This window comes from Hylobates moloch, unplaced genomic scaffold, assembly GCF_009828535.3.
Source record: "Hylobates moloch isolate HMO894 unplaced genomic scaffold, HMol_V3 SCAFFOLD_11, whole genome shotgun sequence".
Classification (NCBI taxonomy): domain Eukaryota; kingdom Metazoa; phylum Chordata; class Mammalia; order Primates; family Hylobatidae; genus Hylobates; species Hylobates moloch.
The window spans coordinates 862,673-881,009 of NW_026652286.1; the positions used below are offsets into that span (position 1 = coordinate 862,673).

Consider the following 18,337-nt stretch of genomic DNA (forward strand, 5'->3'; position numbering starts at 1 on the left):
GGTATTAAATATTTGCATATTTAGCCTACCACATCCTCCCATATACTTTAAATCATCTCTAGATTGCCGAAAACAATGTAAATGCTCTGTTAATCGCTGGTACGTGGTATTGTTTAGGGAATAATGACAAGAAAAAGTCTGTACATGTTTAGTACAGACACAACCATCCATTTTTTTCTGCAAATATTTTCCATCCGAGGTTGGTTGAATCCATGGATGTGGAACCCAGGGATACAGAGAGCCGCCTGTATCCGTCTTCTGGGACTGACTTTTTCCACTCAATACCATGGTGCAAAGATTCCTTCATGATATTGGTGAACCCATGGGTCATCTGCTTGCATTGCTGAATGGTCTTCACCCTGTGAATGTGTCTACTGTAATTTATTTATTTATTTATTTATTTTTTGAGGCAGAGTTTTGCTCTTGTTGCCCAGGCTGGAGTGCAATGGCACGATCTTGGCTCACTGCAACCTCTGCCTCCCAGGTTCAAGAGATTCTCCTGCCTCAGCCTCCTGAGTAGCTGGGATTACAGACAGGCACGCGCCACTGTGCCTGGCTAATTTTGTAGTTTTAGTAGAGACGGGGTTTCTCCATGTTGGTCAGGCTGGTCTCAAACTCCTGACCTGAGGTGATCCACCCGCCTCAGTCTCCCAAAGCACTGGGATTACAGGAGTGAGCCACCGCGCCCGGCCTACTGTAATTTATTTATCCATTCTCTTATCAGTGGGCGCTGGGGTTATTTCAGGATTTTTTTTGCTATTAGGGACAATGTGAATATTTTTGTCCCTGTCTCTTGGCGCACATGCCAGAGAACTTATCTTGATTTGCTCCCTGGGGGGATGTGTGGGTGACAGCCTCTGTACCTCCACTTCGTGAGATAAGGCCAGATTGCTCTCCCTAGGGGGCTATTTGGAGCCGCATCCTGACTAGCCACATGCAGGAGGGCCTGCTGCTCCCCTCTTTGCCAGCTCTGGCTGAAGGACAGTTCCCTTCTGCCCTTCAGATGGTGTAAATAGCATCTCATTGTGGTCTGAATTTGCATCGCCCTCATCAACAGCGAGGCTGAGCCTCCCTTAGATGGTATTTGAGCAAATTCGTTTCCTCTGCCCTAACATGCCTGTGCTGCGTGTGTGTTATCTATTTTTTATATTGGATTGCTTGATTTTCTTTTCCTTGATTTTCAAGAGTTCCTTATGTATTTGAGGCTGTGCGCCGCTGCACTCCGCAGACATCTCCAGCTGTGGCTTGTTTTTCACTTTCTCCAAGGTGTCTCCGCTTCTCTCTCCCCCCCACACCTGTGCCAGGGAGGCCACTTGGCATTGCTAGTGCGGGGGGAGGTCGTGTGCCTCGCAGAGCCCTGTTTAAACGGACCCCACTGTTCCTCTTGTCCCTGGGGCCTTAAGGGACCCCTTTCCTCTTCCTTCTCAGACCCCCTCCCATGTTTGGCGAGGACAACTTAGTTTGGGGAGCTCCTATTGGGTTGTGGGCGAGTATCCCGGGGCGACTCGACCCTCACTGCAATGGTGTCCCCCCACCTCGGTTATTTATCACTTCCGGCCGCCCACCTGGGGGGCTGGGTCCCCTCTCCGCTCGACTGGGCCGCAGCCGGGCAGCTCGGGCGCTCCCCTGGGGGCGGGCGGCGCGGGGGAGGGGCCCTGGGGGGCGGGGGAGGGGCCCTGGGGGGGCGGGGGCCGGGGGGGGGGGCGGAAGCTGCCGGAGCAGATAAGGGCCGAGGTCGGGCCTGCGGTGAGACAGTGCGGGACGCCGCCTCCGCCCCCGGCCGCCCCAGAGCGCCCCCGCACCCTGGAGACCCCCTCCTGCCACCCGGGCTTGGCCTCCCGGGAGGAGACCCCAGGGAGCAGTGGGGACGAGGCTCCAGCCTGCTCACAGCCTCGGCGACGAGCGGCAGCGGGGCTCCACGCCTCAGTTATCTCAGCTGGAAAATGGGGGTAGGAGCTCGGTTTTCCCCATAGGGCTGTTGGGGATGGACCAAGTGCAGGCTTGTGAAGGTCTCTGTGGGTTGGGCGAGGTTTGAACAGAGGGTGCCCTGAGCATCGCATCGCATCATTCATCCCCATTGTATAGATGGCAAAGTGGGGAATGTCACCCAAAGCCCCAGAGCCAGCATGCAAAAAGCAAGTGGGAGGGGGCTGGAACGCTTTCCACCGCCCCACCCTGGGGACAGATCTAGGTTCGGGGGAGCCTGAAGCTTAAAACCATTTGGGGGGGCACTCTTTAAGGAAAAGATTACAAAGTCACAAATACAAAATTGCTGAGAGGCTGGGCGCAGTGGCTCACGCCTGTAATCCCAGCACCTTGGGAAGCCAAGGTGGGCGGATCACTTGATGTCAGTTAGTTCGAGACCAGCCTGGCCAACAAGGTGAAACCCCGTCTCTACTAAAATACACAAATTAGCTGGGCGTGATGGTGGGCGCCTGTAATCCCAGCTACTCAGGAGGCTGAGGTAGGAGAATCGCTTGAACCCAGGAGGCAGAGGTTGCAGTGAGCTGAGATGATCGCGCCACTGCACTCCAGTCTGGGTGACAGAGCGAAACTCTGTCTTAAAACAAAAAACAAAAACAAAACAAAACAAAAAAGCCGTTCGCGGTGGCTCACACCTGTAATCTCAACACTTTGGGAGGCCAAGGTGAGTGGATCACCTGAAGTCAGGAGTTGGAGACCAGCCTGGCCAACGTGGTGAAATCCTGTCTCTACTAAAAATACAAAAAATAAAATAAAATAAAATAAAATAAAATAATTAGCCGGGCATGGTGGCACTCTCCTGTAGTCCCAGCTACTCGGGAGGCTGAGGCAGAAAAATTACTTGAACCCAGGAGGCAGAGGTTGCAGTGAGCCGAGATTGCATCACTGCATTCCAGCCTGGGCAACAGAGTAAGACTTCATAAAAAAAAAAAAAAAAAAAAAAACAAAATTGCTGAGGCCCCTTCCAGGGCCTGGGAAGGAGCTGAGCCAGTGAGGAAGCTCAAATGCAGCTTTCTTAGTGTCCCAGCCCCACCCTGCAGGCCCCCTGGAAGGGGTTATACCCCTCTCCCAAGAAAGTCAGGCACCAACAAGGTTAGAGGGCAGGGTGGCCCAAGGCAATATGGCAGGGAGGTGCTGCTGCAGCTGGTCCCCAACCCCTTGCATGCCCAGGCAGCAGTCCCTCAGCCCAACCAAGAGCAAGGGCAGTTGGGTATTTGGGGACTGCAGCCTCAGCCAGGCAGGGCCAAGCCCTCCAGTCCCATCCAGTCAACTTGCCACCCAGGGCCCCAACCCTGCAGGCTAGGAGGGTACAGAAGAACTCCTAGGAGAAAAAGGAAGGAGGGGCTCTCAGGTCTATGTAAGTGCATGAGACTTGGAGTTAGACAGGATTGGGGTTCAAGGCTGTGTGACCTTGGGACATCTCTTTTCCCTGGGTTTCCTCGTATGTAAAATGGGAGTAATAATCGTACCTACTGGACAGAGCTGGTGCCTGAAGGAGGGCTGGGCCCATGGCTGTTAGAAACACATTTCCCTCCTGCGAGATCTCCAGGCCAGGAGAGGCATTTTCTCCCATTTTCCTGTTGTCACTTACCCAGGGGGTGGTCTCTCCATTGCAGAGCTGAGATTTAAATGCAGAAATGTCTGGTGCAGATGCACTCAGTTCTCATCACCAGGAATGCTGCCTCTTTGGGCCTTTCTCCCAGGGAGTTAAATCCCACTGTTACGTGTTCATGCCCAGGGCTGAGAGCCAAGGGGAGCCTGGCTCATCCCCTTTCTGGATTTTACCATCTCTCTGGTCCCATGGGCACCTGAGGCTGGAATTTTTTCAACTCTGATATCCTCCAGCCTGGACTAGGAGAAGCAGGACAACTGAAAATAGGGACAGGGTAGGGGAGCTGGGAAGAGGTGGTGGCCGTGGGCCTGGAGGCAGCAGTGAGACTCTAAAAGGCTTGAAGTGTTTTTCCAAAGAGATGCTGCTTTGCCTCAGGGTTTGCACGGGATTTCCACTGGATGGGCACACAGGAAAACTGAGTTCTCATCTCAGCATTGCCCCTTTCTTTTACTTTTTTTTTTTTTTTTGAGATGGAGTCTTGCTTTGTCACCCTGTCACCTAGGCTGAAGTGCAGTGGCACGATATCGGCTCACTGCAACCTCCACCTCCTGGGTTCAAGCTATTCTTGTGCCTCAGCCCCCTGAGTAGCTGGGATTACAGCTGCCCGCCACCATGCCCAGCTAATTTTTGTATTTTTAGTAGAGATGGGATTTCACCATGTTGGCCAGACTGGTCTCGAACTCCTGACCTCAGGTGATCCACTTGCCTTGGCCTCCCAAAGTGCTGAGATTACAGGTGTGAGCCATTGCACCTGGCCAGTGCTGCCCCTTTCTACCAGCTGAGCTTGCACCTGTCAGTCCTCCCTGAGCCTCAGTTTCCTTATCTGTGAAATGGGGATGAGAATACCTGCAGCGTCAAGGATTACAAGATGCTGTGTATGTAGAGTGCCTGGTGAATACCTCTAGTTATTAAGACAGTCTCGGGGCGGCGGTGGGGGTGTCATGTGAGGGGCACAGAGTGTGAGCAGAACTGGGGAGTCCCGCCAGGTGGGAGTTGGGGCCTCTCAGGTTTCTGTCCCAGAGAGGGAGCACCTTGAGTCTGGGGCTGGGAACTTCAGCTCAGGACTCTTCCAGGTCAGGAAGGGCCAGAAGGAGGCCAGAGAGGGGCCCTGGGGGTTCTCAGAGAAGAGTGGGGAGCTGGAGTGTTCACCCCAACTCAGGCAGGTGAGAGGGGGGCGACAGGAGGGTGGCCGCAGTGTGTTGCCGGCCAAACGATTACCCCAAGGCCCCACCCCACAGCCTCATTTGTCCCTCATTGCAAACTTCTGAGCTAGGCATTTCTCCATTTGTTTATTTACTTATTTTATTTTATTTTATTTTATTTTATTTATTTTTTTTTTTTTTTGAGACGGAGTCTCGCTCTGTCACCCAGGCTGGAGTGCAGTGGCGCGATCTCGGCTCACTGCAAGCTCCGCCTCCCGGGTTCACGCCATTCTCCTGCCTCAGCCTCTCCGAGTAGCTGGGACTACAGGCGCCCGCCACCACGCCCGGCTAATTTTTTTTGCATTTTTAGTAGAGACGGGGTTTCACCGTGGTCTCGATCTCCTGACCTCGTGATCCGCCCGCCTCGGCCTCCCAAAGTGCTGGGATTACAAGCGTGAGCCACCGCGCCCGGCCTTTATTTTATTTTATTATTTTATTTTATTGTATTTTATTTTTTGAGACAGTCTCACTCTGTCACCCAGGCTGGAGTGCAATGGCGTGGTCTCGGCTCACTGCAACCTCCACCTCCCGGGTTCAAGCTATTCTCCCACCTCAGCCTCTCAAGTAGCTGAGACTACAGGCGCGTGCCACTACACCTGGATAATTTTTGTATTTTTAGTAGAGATGGGGTTTCACTATGTTGGCCAGGCTGGTCTCGAACTCCTGACCTCGGGTGATCCACCCGCCTCGGCCTCCCAAAGTGCTGGGATTACAGGCGTGAGCTACCAAGCACAGCCTTTTTTTTTTTTTTTTTTTTGAGACGGAGTCTCGCTCAGTCGCCTAGGCTGGAGTGTGCAGTGGCACAATCTTGGCTCACTGCAACCTCCGCCTCCTGGGTTCAATGATTCTCCTGCCTCAACCTCCCAAGTAGCTGAGTAGCTGGGATTACAGGCACGCGGCACTGCACCTGGCTAATTTTTGTATTTTTAGCAGAGACGGGGGTTTCACCATATTGGCCAGGCTGGTCTCGAACTCCTGACCTCAGGTGATCCGCCTGTCTCGGCCTCCCAAAGTGCTGGGATTACAGGTGTGAGCCACTGCACTCAGCCTGAAATTCCTCATTTTATCTTAAAAAAATCATACAAGTTTGCATCCTTCTCTTTAATGTGTGGGGATTTCCCTCCCCTTCCTTAAAACATCTTCCCCTCTCAGTCTTCTACCGAGTGGATGTTCCGAGAAGATACAGCCGGGTTATGCCCTGAGGCTGTGGACATCTCATGCCCCACGGTGGCCTCCAGGCCCTTCAAGCCCCAGGCCCTGGGCCACCTGGTCTGGCTGGGGAGAAGTTCAGGGATGGCTGAGGTTGATGGTTGAGGGCCTGCCAGCTGTCACGGCCTGGGGCTGGCCCCATCTCTGCTCTGAACTCTGCTGCCTCTCCATGTTTGTCCATCCAGCTCCAAGTGTCCCGCTCGGAGTTCTCAGGACACCTCACCCCTCCCTTTGTCCACTGAGGGTCCGTTGTTCAGAAGGGGCACTGCCTATGTTCTGTCTTCATCCCTCTCTGCTGGGCAGCCTGACCACACGACCCAGGGCTTTCTGTGCCAATTAAGAGGAAACTGAGGCCAAGTGGAGAGGTGCCAGCCCGGGGAGTGCAGCGAGGAGGGCTGTTGGGTGTCCAGGGGCGGGTGTCTCTGGGTAGATGGGGGTACCTTGGCCTGAGGAGAGATCTGGGCACTGGCCAGGGAGGCAGGAGGAAGGAGGGAAGGCCGCGGGGCACCCGGGGGCTGCTGCCTGGCAGGTCCCCGTGCCCAGGCAAGGGAAGTTTCTTATTTCTCCTGCTCCGACTTCCCCCTTTGATTTATTATAGCCATGAAATGCTCTGCTCTCTTCTCTTTTCCTTGCTGTCCCCGGGGCTGGAGGAGCACGGGCCTCCCCGGGAGTGGGCTTCGGCCTCCCTGGACTCCCGTCTCCTTCCAAGGAGTAGGGCCTGAGGGACTAGAAGCAAGAGGTGAGTGACGGCCGGCAGGGTGGGAGGAGGAGGGCCCATGCCTCCCCAAGGCAAGGTGGGGCAGGACCCCCAGGGACCAGCACGGTCCCGGCTGGGAGGGGTTGGGGCCCGGCAGAGGGTGTGGCAGGTGTGGACCTGGCAGTAGGCGGCTCCCGGGGGTCTCGGGGGATGGCAGGCTCTGGGCCAACAGCCTCAGTGAGGACTGCCAGGGTCTGAAGGTTGGGCACAGAGTTCCCGGACGCCAAACACTAGGTCAGAGAAATGGCTTCTCTGTGACCCCTGACCCCACATTCTGATTTAAGGGTGGCCAAAGTAGGCCTGGCCCTGGCTGGCCTGGGGATCGCGCTGAGAGCCCAGAAGAAGGCTGAGGCCTGAGGCCTGGGGGACTCCGAGCTCCTCCAGGCCGCGGCTGGACATCCCCCTGAGGCCTGGCCCAGGCTGGTGAGGGCCGGAGGCCGTGTCCGGCTCCTCGGCGGGCCTGGTGGCCGGAGCGTTTCTCCGGGCCGCTGTGCGGTGCCTGTGGTAATGGGCTGTTGGCGTTTTGCAATGGGCCGGGGGTGGGGAGGCGGCACACACATGCTTCCTGTGGTGACTGGGCGCTTCCTGTTTTCTCAGGCGCCGGCCTTGCTGCTGCCGATGTGGAAACAGGGGCAGCTGCAGCCCGGGCGGCTCCAGGCTGGGCGCCCTGACCCTGCCCAGAGGGGCCTACGTGGGCCCAGCACCCCCAGGCCCCAGACCCAAGCAGTGGTGGCCCGAGTTTTCCCCCACAGCAGGCCACCATCCCTCCCTTCCCTAACAGCTTCCGCCAAGAGGAAGGGGCCAGGCAGGTGGTCTCGGAGGTCAGAGGTCCAGGGGTGAGAGCGCCAGGCGGGGAGTCAGGGCACGTGGCTCTGGTCTCAGCTCTGCACTCGCCAGGCGCCACCGCCATGTCTCCCGCTCCAGGCCCACCTTCCTCTTTCCTGCAGCACCTCGGCATCCATCCGTGGTCTAAAACCCCTCGCCCATTCCCATCCCGGTTCCCACATTTGTTGGGCTTTGCATCCCAAATGCCAAAGCTTTGGGGACGGCACTGAGGCTGGGGCCTTGGAGGTGGAACCTGGGGTAGGCCTTGGCAGAGAGGGGAACAGGCAAGGCCGGTGGGGGTTCCACACTGGAGCGAGGCTTGGAGGTGGGAGGAGCAGGCCCACGTCTGGCAGACAGGGTGCTGCTGGAATCTGGGGCGGCAGAGGCCACGCCGATCTGGGAGGACTAGGCCTTTAGGAGGCTTTATTCCTGCAAACCTTGGGGAAGGCCCTGACACCCCCTCGCACGCTTCCTCAGAAAGAAGACGCGGTCATTTGCAGGGTGGGGCAGGGCCAGCCCTTCCCGGCTGCTGAGGAGGTGGATGCTGGTGTGGGGTGACATGGGCGCCTCAGGAAAGACCCACGCCTCTCCCACCTGCCAGCCAGCCTGGGGTCCGGCCTTCGGTGTCCGAACTGCCCTTTCCCCGAATCTGTTGTGTTTTGTTTTTAAGCTGATATTGCAAGAAGGGGAGGGGAGATGACTTTGCTTCTGGTCAAGTTTGCTGACAGCATCTGACCTCGGGAGGAAGAGGCTCTTTGCGAGAAGGCCGAGCCCTGTGCCCCCTGGTAGTGGCCAGTCCACCGGCTGGGCTCAACCATCCCTTTGGTCCAGGAGGTTCAAGACGCCGGCTCCACAAGAAGCTCCCCTAAAACCCAAGTCCCGCCCATCACATCACAGTCCCAGCCAAAGAGGCCTTGGAGAACCCAAGACCCCTTGACTCAGCCTGAGGGGCCGTCAGGCCAGCCTGGCCCTCGCTGTCCTGTCCCCTGCCTTGGTGTTTCAAGCCAGCCTGAGTGCTGAGTTGGCGGCTCAGCAGCTGCTCTGGCCACGGAGGCCCAGTTATAAATAAGTCCAGGGTGGCCGAGTCATCATGTCTGAAGCTCCCCCAGCCCAGCTGCATTACCTCAGTGACCACAGGTTGGGACTGCCCAGAACTGGGCCCCCAGAACCCACCGACCCAGGCAAAGGCTGGCTGGGCTGTGGGCATCCTGGGGTCCCCCAATCCAGGGCTTGAGCATCTGCAGCTCCTTAGACCTGGGCTTCCCTGGACACAGGCCACAGAAGGGACAGGCCCATCCTGCCCCACGGAGCCGACAGCTATTTACAAACCGAAACCGGGAGAAGCGAAGTGGCTGCGGCCAAAGTGGCTCCAGGCCCCCGGCCCCCACCCCCACTCCATCCCCAGCAGCCCATCCCCCTCTCCCCTTGGCTTCCTCTTTCCTTCCCCGCACAGCTCCCCCACCTCCCACTGCCTGGCCAGCCCACTCTGGATTGACCTGCAAGCACCCCGTGGTGTCCCCCAACCCCACCTCTGCCTGGGGCTCCCCCTCTCCTCTTCACCCCAGGACCCCATCAGTCTGAGCTCCCGGGAGCAGGCCCCCTCCCACCAGGCCCAGCCCACCCTGCACTACACAAGGCCCATTCCCACAGTTCTCAGTTCCCCTTCATGCTTGGAAACACTCCAACCCGGATGGTCGCCTCCATGCCACCGGTCCCTGCCTGAGGGCAGCTTCTCAGGATGCCCTTGACCTTCAAGCAGACACGAGAGGGCCCAGAAATCTGGGGTGCTGTGGTGGAGCTGGAGCAGCTGAGGCCTTCAGGGGGCACATTTCTGGACAGGAAGCCCCGGCCATCACTCTCAGCCATCCAAGTTGGGTTTTGGCCCCTTGTCAGGCTGGCGCGGGTCATAGGCCTTCACCAGGCACAGACTTGAGCTGGGACAGATGGACGCTGGGCCCGAGCCTAACACTGCTTAGGAAGTGGCTGGCGGGATGGTACTGCCACAGCCCCGAGGGAGAGACCAGACTACACAGTAGCCACTGCAGCTAACAGGCAGTCTCCCTCACATCGGTACGGACGTTTACAGTTACATCCGTTAGTTTATTCTGTCCTCAGAACAAGCCTATTCCATTTTCTCCATCATAAAGTGGAAACTGAGGGCAGGACACAGTAGCTCATGCTTGTAATCCCAGCATTTTGAGAGGTCAAGGCAGGAGGATCACTTGAACCCAGGAGTTGGAGGTCAGCCTGGGCCACAGAGTGAGACCCCGACTCTACAAAAAAAAAAATAGTCCAGCATGGTGGCGCATGCCTATAGTGCCGGCTACTGGGGAGGCCGAGGTGGGAGGATTGCTTGAGCCTGGGAGTTCGAGGCTGCAGTGGGCTGTGATCACACCATTGCACTCCAGCCTGGGCAACAGAGTGAGACCCTATCCAAGGTCAGGCAGCTACAAAGTGTCTGGAGATTCTAGATTTCACTGGGGAAATCTAGAACCCAGTGTCCTTCTCTCTTCCTCTGACTGCTCCTTGCTTCATCTTGTACCTTCGTCTCCCTCCCGGGAGGGCAGACGTTTTCTAGCGCTGTGACCAGGGCAGGAGAAGGGCTGGCCTGAAGATCAAGGGGGAAGCAGGGCGTGGACCATAGCACCACCTGCTACCTTCCCTGGCTGGCCGTCAGCGCCCAGTGGCCCCTGCCGTCTCCCCCGCCCTGCCCCAGGGGAGGGATCTTCCTGCCATGTTCCTTCCCTCCTGACCAGTCCCAGCTGAGGAGGCGCCCGGCCTGAGCCCCGCTCTGCCACACCAGCTGGCTGACTGAGCACCCCCTGACCTCTCTGGGCCCCACATTCCTCTTCTGCGGAATTGTCATTCCACAAATACAGAACACCTACTTGGTGCTGGCCCTGTGCTGGCACAAGCTGTTTCTACAGCTGGGACACAGCCCCTGGCCTTGTGGAACCCATAGTCCTATGGGGAAGGCAGATAACTTACAAAATCCTGTGAGCTCCAAGAGGGAAACCAAGGCAGTGGGACTCAGAGGAGCTATGAGTGTTGCCTGGGGTGGGGAGACGTGTTACTTGGATGGGCCTTGAAGGACAGAAACGAGTTTGCCAGCAAAAGCAGAGTGGATAGGCTCCATGCTGACTCACAGCCCTGTGCCTTGGCTCTAGCACTTCCTCTGGTCTGAAGTGCCTTTCTTTGGTCTGGGCCTGGTGAACTCCTATTCATCCATCCGGGCCCATGGACACACCATAGCACAATCAGGCCTGGCCTGGCCTGGTGGCTCCTCATCTCCTTCTTCCCACCCAAGGCCTGAGCAGACCTGGACGCCAGACCTCCTTTGTCACAATACCCTCACCAGCCCCACCCAGGCTGGTGTCTGCTCCCTAGCTCCAGCCCCCGCCGTCCCCTGCTCCGAAAAGCACCGTTTCCCTTTTCTGGGTGACCACACGCCATGCACAGGGAATTTCCATCATAGACTGCGGAGCCTCTGATTCACTCAGGCCCCTCACGCAGTTAACTCCTTCCAGGCCCAGGCCTCCTGCTCCTTCACCCTGGGCTGCCCCCTACCCCTAGCCAGGACCCCTGGGCATCCCTGCACTGTTCTTGGGCCCCAGAGCCTCAAAGCTGAATTCAGCTCCTCACTCACTGGCCCCTCAGGGCTCACTCTCCCTTGTTTGTCCCAAGGGCTCAAGGCACACACTCAGGCGGCCTTGGGCTGAGAGCACAGGCTTGGGAGGAATTCAAGCCTGGGTGCAAATTCTGATTTTGGCCCTTCTTCCTGGAGCAGGTGTAAGCGTCCACTCTGAGCCCCGTTTCTCATCTGTAAAATGGATAACCCTGTTGTAAAGATCTCACGTGCTGGGCCCATGGTGGGAGCTGTCAGGATTAGTTTCCTTGTCTTTTCAAAGGGCCCTGCTCATCCTATCACAGGGTGCCTACTCCAGAGCTAGGCCCTTTTTCCCAGGCTGGCTTTTCCTCCCAAGAGCTGGTTTCTCAGACAGGGAGAGTGAGAGCAAAATGCAGCCCGGGGGCCCCAGGCAGGTGGGGAATCATCCAGGGGCAGAGGCTAAGATGCCGCTGCCTCAGGGCCTCCTCTGCCAGCTTCCAGAGCTTCTCTCTGCATTTCTGTTTCTCCGAGGCGGCGGTGGAGAGGCCCAGGGTGGGAGCTTGGAGGGCTGAGGACAGGGCCGAACTTGCTCCCTGTGGTGGGATGCAGGGCCTGTCACACACGGATAGCCATGTGCTACCTCATCTAGTTCATGCAACCCCACGAGGTATGTTCTATTAATGTTCCCATTTTGCAGATGAGGACACTGAGGCTCTGAGAAGTGAGTGACTCTCCGTCAGCCACATAGTGAATGAGGAACGAGGATAGGATTCTAATCGGGGTCTCCGAAGCCATACTCCTAACCTCTGCATTTGTGGAGGTCAATGGAGGAAACGTGCACTTATTGAACTCCTACTGTATAACAAGCAAAGGCATTCACAGACCATCTCTTTCAGTCCTCAGGACAATGCTGGGAAGTGGGTACTGTTGACTGCTCTGTAAAATTGGAGTATCTGAGCTCTGCAGAGGGGAAGGAACTGACCCAAAGGCCACACAGCCAATCCGTAGGGAAAGACGCAGGGGAACCTAGAGACCAGGGCATGGTGGAGGGGGCTCCACAGGGGAAGGGTCTGGGGTGGGGAGGCAGCTCCTGGCCTCAGTGAGAGAGCAGGGGGGTGTGGTGCTGCCCGTGGTGAGCAGAAGGAAGTCGCTGTGGGTGGCGGTGGGTTTGAGGTGCCGAAGCCTGAGTGATGTGGCCGGGAGGTGAGCGCCCCATCTGTAGAGCTGGTCAGCAGGGACAGGGGTGTGGGGGGCTGGCCAGGATTTGGGGTTCAGAGGAGGTCTAGCTGCCCCTGGCCACTGGGGCTGGGGCAGAGTGGGATGAGAGACTGAGGCAGAGCTGGGGAGCGGTGGGGGGAAACTAGGGGGAAGGCGGTCTTGGGTGGCAGCCTGGAGGAGGCAAGCCCTTGAAAGAGAGAGATCTGAGGGTGTGGAAGTGGGTGGGCTTGTGTGCAAAGGCTGGGGAGACTGAGAAAGGTTCTGGGAATGCTGAGTGGTGTCCTCTGGCTGGAGGTGGAGGTGGGGATGGCCACTTGGGCTGGGGACAGGCAGAAAGGCTGGCCGGACTCTGGGCGTTAGAGGTTCCCGCACAGGCCTCGGAGGTTTGGGCTTCAGCTTGAGGACAGGCGAGAGCTCAGGAAGATTTTTAGGTGGGGAAATATCCATGAGAGAACCTCGAGATAGGGACAGCTGCGGAGGCACAGGCCTGAGGGGCCCTGAGAACCACAATCACCTCCTGCCCTGCTCCCGGCTGTGTGCCCTTGGCTGTGCCCCTCACCTCCGGGAACTGCACTTCTGTCATCTGCAAAATGGCACTGACAAGGCCTGCCTCATAGGGTTACATGAGGGAGGGGTGAGTTAGTGCCCAGCAGGGGCACCCTCCAGTGCTTGCCTGTCACCACCCACAAGCACTGGAGCACTGCCATGGTGCAGAGCTGGGGTCTAGGCCTCAGGCGGGCCTGGGCGAAAGCCTCATCTACACCCTGGATTGGCGAAGCCATGCTGTGCCAAGTCATGGCCACTTCTGAGCCTCAGTCTCCTCATCTGTACCACGGCACCAGCTTCCGGTTTGAATAAGAGAGGACACACCCTGCCCTGCGACACACTCCATGTTTCCTGGAGTCAAGGCCAAATTCCGTACCATGGCCTGACCTGACTGGCCCTGTCTGAGCTTCTGCCACTGGCTGTGCCCCCATGGGCCTCCTTGCCATCTCTGGCTCACGCTCCTGCCTGGGGCATTGGCACTGACTAGTCCCTGCGTCCGGAATTCTTCTCCCAGACATCTGCTTGGCTCGCTCCCTCACTTGCTTCCAGGGTTTGCTGGGTGCACCTCTCTTGGTGAAGCCTGCCCTGCCTGCTCTCATGAATGCTGCAAACCGTCCCCACTCACTCCATCCCCTACCGCAAGCCCCTTACCCAGCTGCATGCCCTTGTTCCTATGGTGAGTGTCACCTTCCAACATGCAATGGAACACTCACTATCATGAGTTCATCATGGGTCTTGCTCTGCTGAAGAGCAGGCCCATGAGGGCGGGGATGAAGGACCCTGCCTGTTTGGGCTGCCTGGCATGCAGAGGCCCCGAGCCAATCATTGTTGAAGGGCTTAATGCACCGAAGAGCCAGCCCAGTGCTGTCAGCAAAACTTGGGGAGCTTGGAGGGGCCCAGGTGACCCTGGCTGGGGCCCAAGGAGCCTCTCCCAGTGTCTCAACCGTGAGAGGAAGTTGCAAGACTGCCATTTCTGTCCACAGGCTCAGCTCTTTTTGGTCAACTTTCCCAGCTCTTGGTCTGAGGCCTGTGTGTTCTCACATGCCCTGTCACACCCTATGGGGACAGGTTGCTAGGAAAGAGGGTGGGGGGACGTTTCCTCATTTTCTAGCTCGTTGGGGCCAAGGCTGAGAGATCTGTGAGGTCAGGGGTCGTGCTCCCCTCTGTGGACTCAGCTTGGAGGACACCCACTCGAGTTTCCTGTTGCCCGCCTGCCTTGTGATTGCATTAGCACCCGGCCTGCCCCTATCGTCAACCCAGCCAGCAGGGGCAAAGGGCCACACTACCCTAGGCCTGCCCAGCCTCCCTGTCACTCTGCAGGGCCCAGCCCCTGCGGGGTCTCCCACTTGTCTGGCAGGCTGGGAGGCTGCACTGTCTAGCAGGACTGGTAGGATAGTGAACAGGTATAACTTTTTATTTTTATTATTATTTATTTATTTATTTTTGAGATGGAGTTTCACTCTCGTCACCCAGGCTGGAGTGCAGTGGCGCCATCTTGGCTCACTGCAACCTCTGCCTCCCAGGTTCAAGCGATTCTCCTGCCTCAGCCTCCTGAGTAGCTGGGACTACAGGTGTGCACCACCACACCCAGCTAATTTTTGTATTTTTAGTGGAGATGGGGTTTCACCATGTTGGCCAGGCTGGTCTCAAACTCCTGACCTCAGGAGATCCACTCACCTCTGGGAGTGCTGGGATTACAGGCATGAGCCATCATGCCCAGCTGATACAACTTTTGTTAAGGGCAATGTGACGATATCTGTTTCCAGTCTTTTTTTTTTTTTTTTTTTTTTTTAAGACAGGGTCTTGTTCTGTCACCCAGGCTGCAGTACAGTGGCAGGATCATGGCTAACTGCACCCTCATCCTCCAGAGTTCAACCAGTCCTCCCATTTCGGCCTCCTAAGTAGCTGGCACCACAGGCACACACCACCACCACCACACCAAGCTAATTTTGGAAATTTTTTTAGAGATGGGGTTTCCCTGTGTTGCCCAGGCTGGTCTCAAACTCCTGGGTTCAAATGATTCTCCCACTTTGGCCTCTCAAAGTGTTGGGATTACAGGCGTGAGCCACTGCACCTGCCTTGTCTGTCTATCCATCATCTGTCCCAAAATTAACAATGCACAGAGGGCATAGTGGCTCACACGTGTAATCTCAGCACTTTGGGAGGCCAAGGCAGGAGGATGGCTGGAGGGCAGAAGTTCAAGACCACCCTGGGCAGCAGAGGGAGACTCTATCTCTAAAAAATAAATACAGGCCAGGCGTGGTGGCTCATGCCTGTAATCCCAGCACTTTGGGAGGCCAAGGTGGGTGGATCGCTTGAGCCCAGGGGCTTGACACCCAGCCTGGGCAACATGGCAAAACTCCTGTCTCTACTAAAAATACAAAAAACATTAGCCAGGCATGGTGGCGTGCACCCGTAATCCCAGCTACTCAGGAGGCTGAGGCAGGAGAATTGCTTGAACCCAGAGGGTGGAGGCTGCAGTGAGCCAAGATTGCTCCACTGCACTCCAGCCTGGATGACAGGGCAAGACTCCATCTCAATACAATACAATACAATACAATACAATACAATACAATACAATACAAAATACAATACAATACAATACAATACAATACAATACAATACAATACAAAAGTACATACATAAAAATTAAAAAATGAAAAATGCACTGTCCTTTGACCTGGTAATTCAACTTTCAGGAATCTCTCATAGACATCCTCCTGCATATATGTAATTTAGCACCACGCCCGGCTAATTTTTTTTTGTATTTTTAGTACAGACGGGGTTTCACCGTGTTAGCCACGATGGTCTCGATCTCCTGACCTCATCATCTGCCCACCTCAGCCTCCCAAAGTGCTGGAATTACAGGCGTGAGCCACCACGCCAGGCCTTTCTGGCAACTTTTTTATTTCTTTACCTGGATGGTGGTTACGTAGATGTTAGCTTTATAATCCTTTTTTTTTTGTTTTTTGAGATGGAGTCTTGCTGTGTCGCCCAGGCTGGAGTGCAGTGGTGCGATCTCAGCTCGCTGCAAGCTCTGCCTCCCGGGTTCACGCCATTCTCCTGCCTCAACCTCCCAAGTAGCTGGGACTACAGATGCGTGCCACCACGCCCGGCTAATTTTTTTTTTTGTATTTTTAGTAGAGACGGGGTTTCACCATGTTAGCCAGGATGGTCTCAATCTCCATCCGCTCGCCTCGGCCTCCCAAAGTGCTGGGATTACAGGTGTGAGCCACTGCGCCCTGCTGCTTTATAATTATTCTTTAAACTGCACATAAATATTGTATTTACTCTTCTAAATGAACGATGTCTCTCATGACTTAAAAATATCCTAGTAAATCCAAATAGTGGAATACTATACAGCCATTAAAAAGACACTACAGTCAACAATAATTTATAGTGTATTTAAAAATAACTAAAAGAGTATAATTGGAATGTTGGTAACACAAGGAAATGAAAAATGCTTGAGGTGGTGGATACCCCATTTACTGATGTGATTATTACACAATCTATGCCTGTATCAAAATATCTCATGTACCCCATAAATAAACACACCTACTATGTACCCACAAAAACTAAAAATGGAAAAAACTCAAAAGGACAAGACAGTTCTGCATGGGTGTGATGTGTATACTGGGGAAAAACAAGGGAACTACAATACGTTTAATGTGTCCCCCTCTGTGTAAAAATTTTTTTTTCTTTCCTTTTTTTTTTTTTTTGAGACAGAGTCTCGCTCTGTCACCCAGGCTGGAGTGCAGTGGCGCGATCTCGGCTCACTGCAGGCTCTGCCTCCCGGGTTCACGCCATTCTCCTGCCTCAGCCTCCTGAGTAGCTGGGACTACAGGCGCCCGCCACCACGCCAGGCTAATTTTTTGTATTTTTTTTTTAGTAGAGACGGGGTTTCACCGTGTTAGCCAGGATGGTCTCGATCTCCTGACCTCGTAATCCACCCGCCTTGGCCTCCCAAAGTGCTGGGATTACAGGCGTGAGCCACCGTGCCCGGCCCCCTCTGTGTAAAATTTTAAAAAAATATATCTGCTACACGCTGTGTAGACGATTTCTAGACCAAAACACGAGATCAGGCAACAGGTGGGCTAGTCTGTGGAAGGGGAACTGGGCGGTTGTTTACCTTTTTGTACCTTTTGAATTTTGTACCATGTGTGCGTGTTATCTATTCAAAAAATAAAATAATTAAAAATGATGTTTTTGTTTTTGTTTTTCAGTCCCTAGAGCATCCAAGATTTTTGGTTTCAAACCAATTTCCTGCTGACCAGAATGAAATGGAGCCACATTTCAGCATGATGCACCTGCTGACCTCCTGGAAGTCAGGGACCTTCTCTGCCCCTCTTTTGCTCCGCTGCAGGAGGGGGAAGCTGGGGATGTGCTCCTCTGGGGTCCCATCACCTCCAGCCAGCCACTGTCCCTGTCTCCCCAAAACCTCCTCGTTGTCCCTCCTCTGTCCTCCTCCTCCAGCTGCCTTCGCCCTGCTCTCCTCTTTGTCGCCTGAGGTTCGTGCTGCCTCCTCACCTCTTGTCCCGTTTCTCCCTTTTCTCTGCTCCCTCCTTTGATCTTGCTATTTTGCTTCTCTTTCCCTTCCTCTCTTCTCCTCCCTCCCCTTCCTCCCTGCTTCCTGCCTCAGCTTCTCAGTCTCTCTCCATTCTTCCTCTAGCTTCCTTCCCTCCCCAGAAGACCCAGCCCTTCCTAGAGCCCCAGAAGCCAGGGTTCATGCCCCAGCTCTCTACCCACACATGCTGTGCAACCCTGGGCCAGTCACTGGTCTCTTGGGCCTCAGTTCAACAGATGGCTGTCTTGGTGATGTGAGATCATAGGGTGGAAGCACCCAGAATGGTGCCAGGCACTGAAAAACTTTTTTCTTTTCCTTTTTAAGGAACTACTAACCTTGAGGTTATGGATTACCAAACCCTACCTGTTCTTGGAATCTGGGTCCTACTATTCCCAAGAATTTGAATTACCACGGGTCCCTGGGGATGTAAGGGGATGAGGCTTCTGGTGTACTTTGGGAAGGGGAGGAGAGTGAAAAGGAGTTGGGAGGACACTCTAGCATTGCCCAGAGGGCAGAGGACGTTCTGCCTATTTCCAGAGGTTATTGACCCTGGACCTCTTTTATGGACTTCCTCACCCAGGCCCCTTGAGCTTGGCCATACTTGAGGCAATGGGGTATCTTCCTTCTCCTGGAGCCCCTTGAATCTTAGGCCTCGGGAACACACAGCCTATCTGGTTTCTTGGCTGCACCCACAGAGGAGAGCCCCATACTCCTTGCTTACAACCAGCGAAGACTCCGCAGCCATCCCTGCACACGACTCAGGCTCCATGGCTTGGCACTCAAGGCTCTTTGCCTTCCTGTCCTGCTTTGCTTC

General features: G+C 55.4%; 1 long non-coding RNA gene across 2 annotated transcripts in view; it reads left to right on the forward strand.

Moving 5' to 3' along the window:
- Nucleotides 1–17,850, forward strand: part of LOC116476274 (uncharacterized) — a 25,548-nt gene extending 7,698 nt beyond the window's left edge. The window contains exons 3-4 of one of the 2 annotated variants that reach the window (XR_004250178.2): nucleotides 6,657–6,745; nucleotides 17,183–17,850. This is a non-coding gene — a long non-coding RNA (uncharacterized LOC116476274). The remainder of the gene's footprint in view (nucleotides 1–6,656; nucleotides 6,746–17,182) is intronic. The other variant, XR_004250179.2, reaches the window with a different exon arrangement.
- Nucleotides 17,851–18,337: the final 487 nt, after the last annotated feature.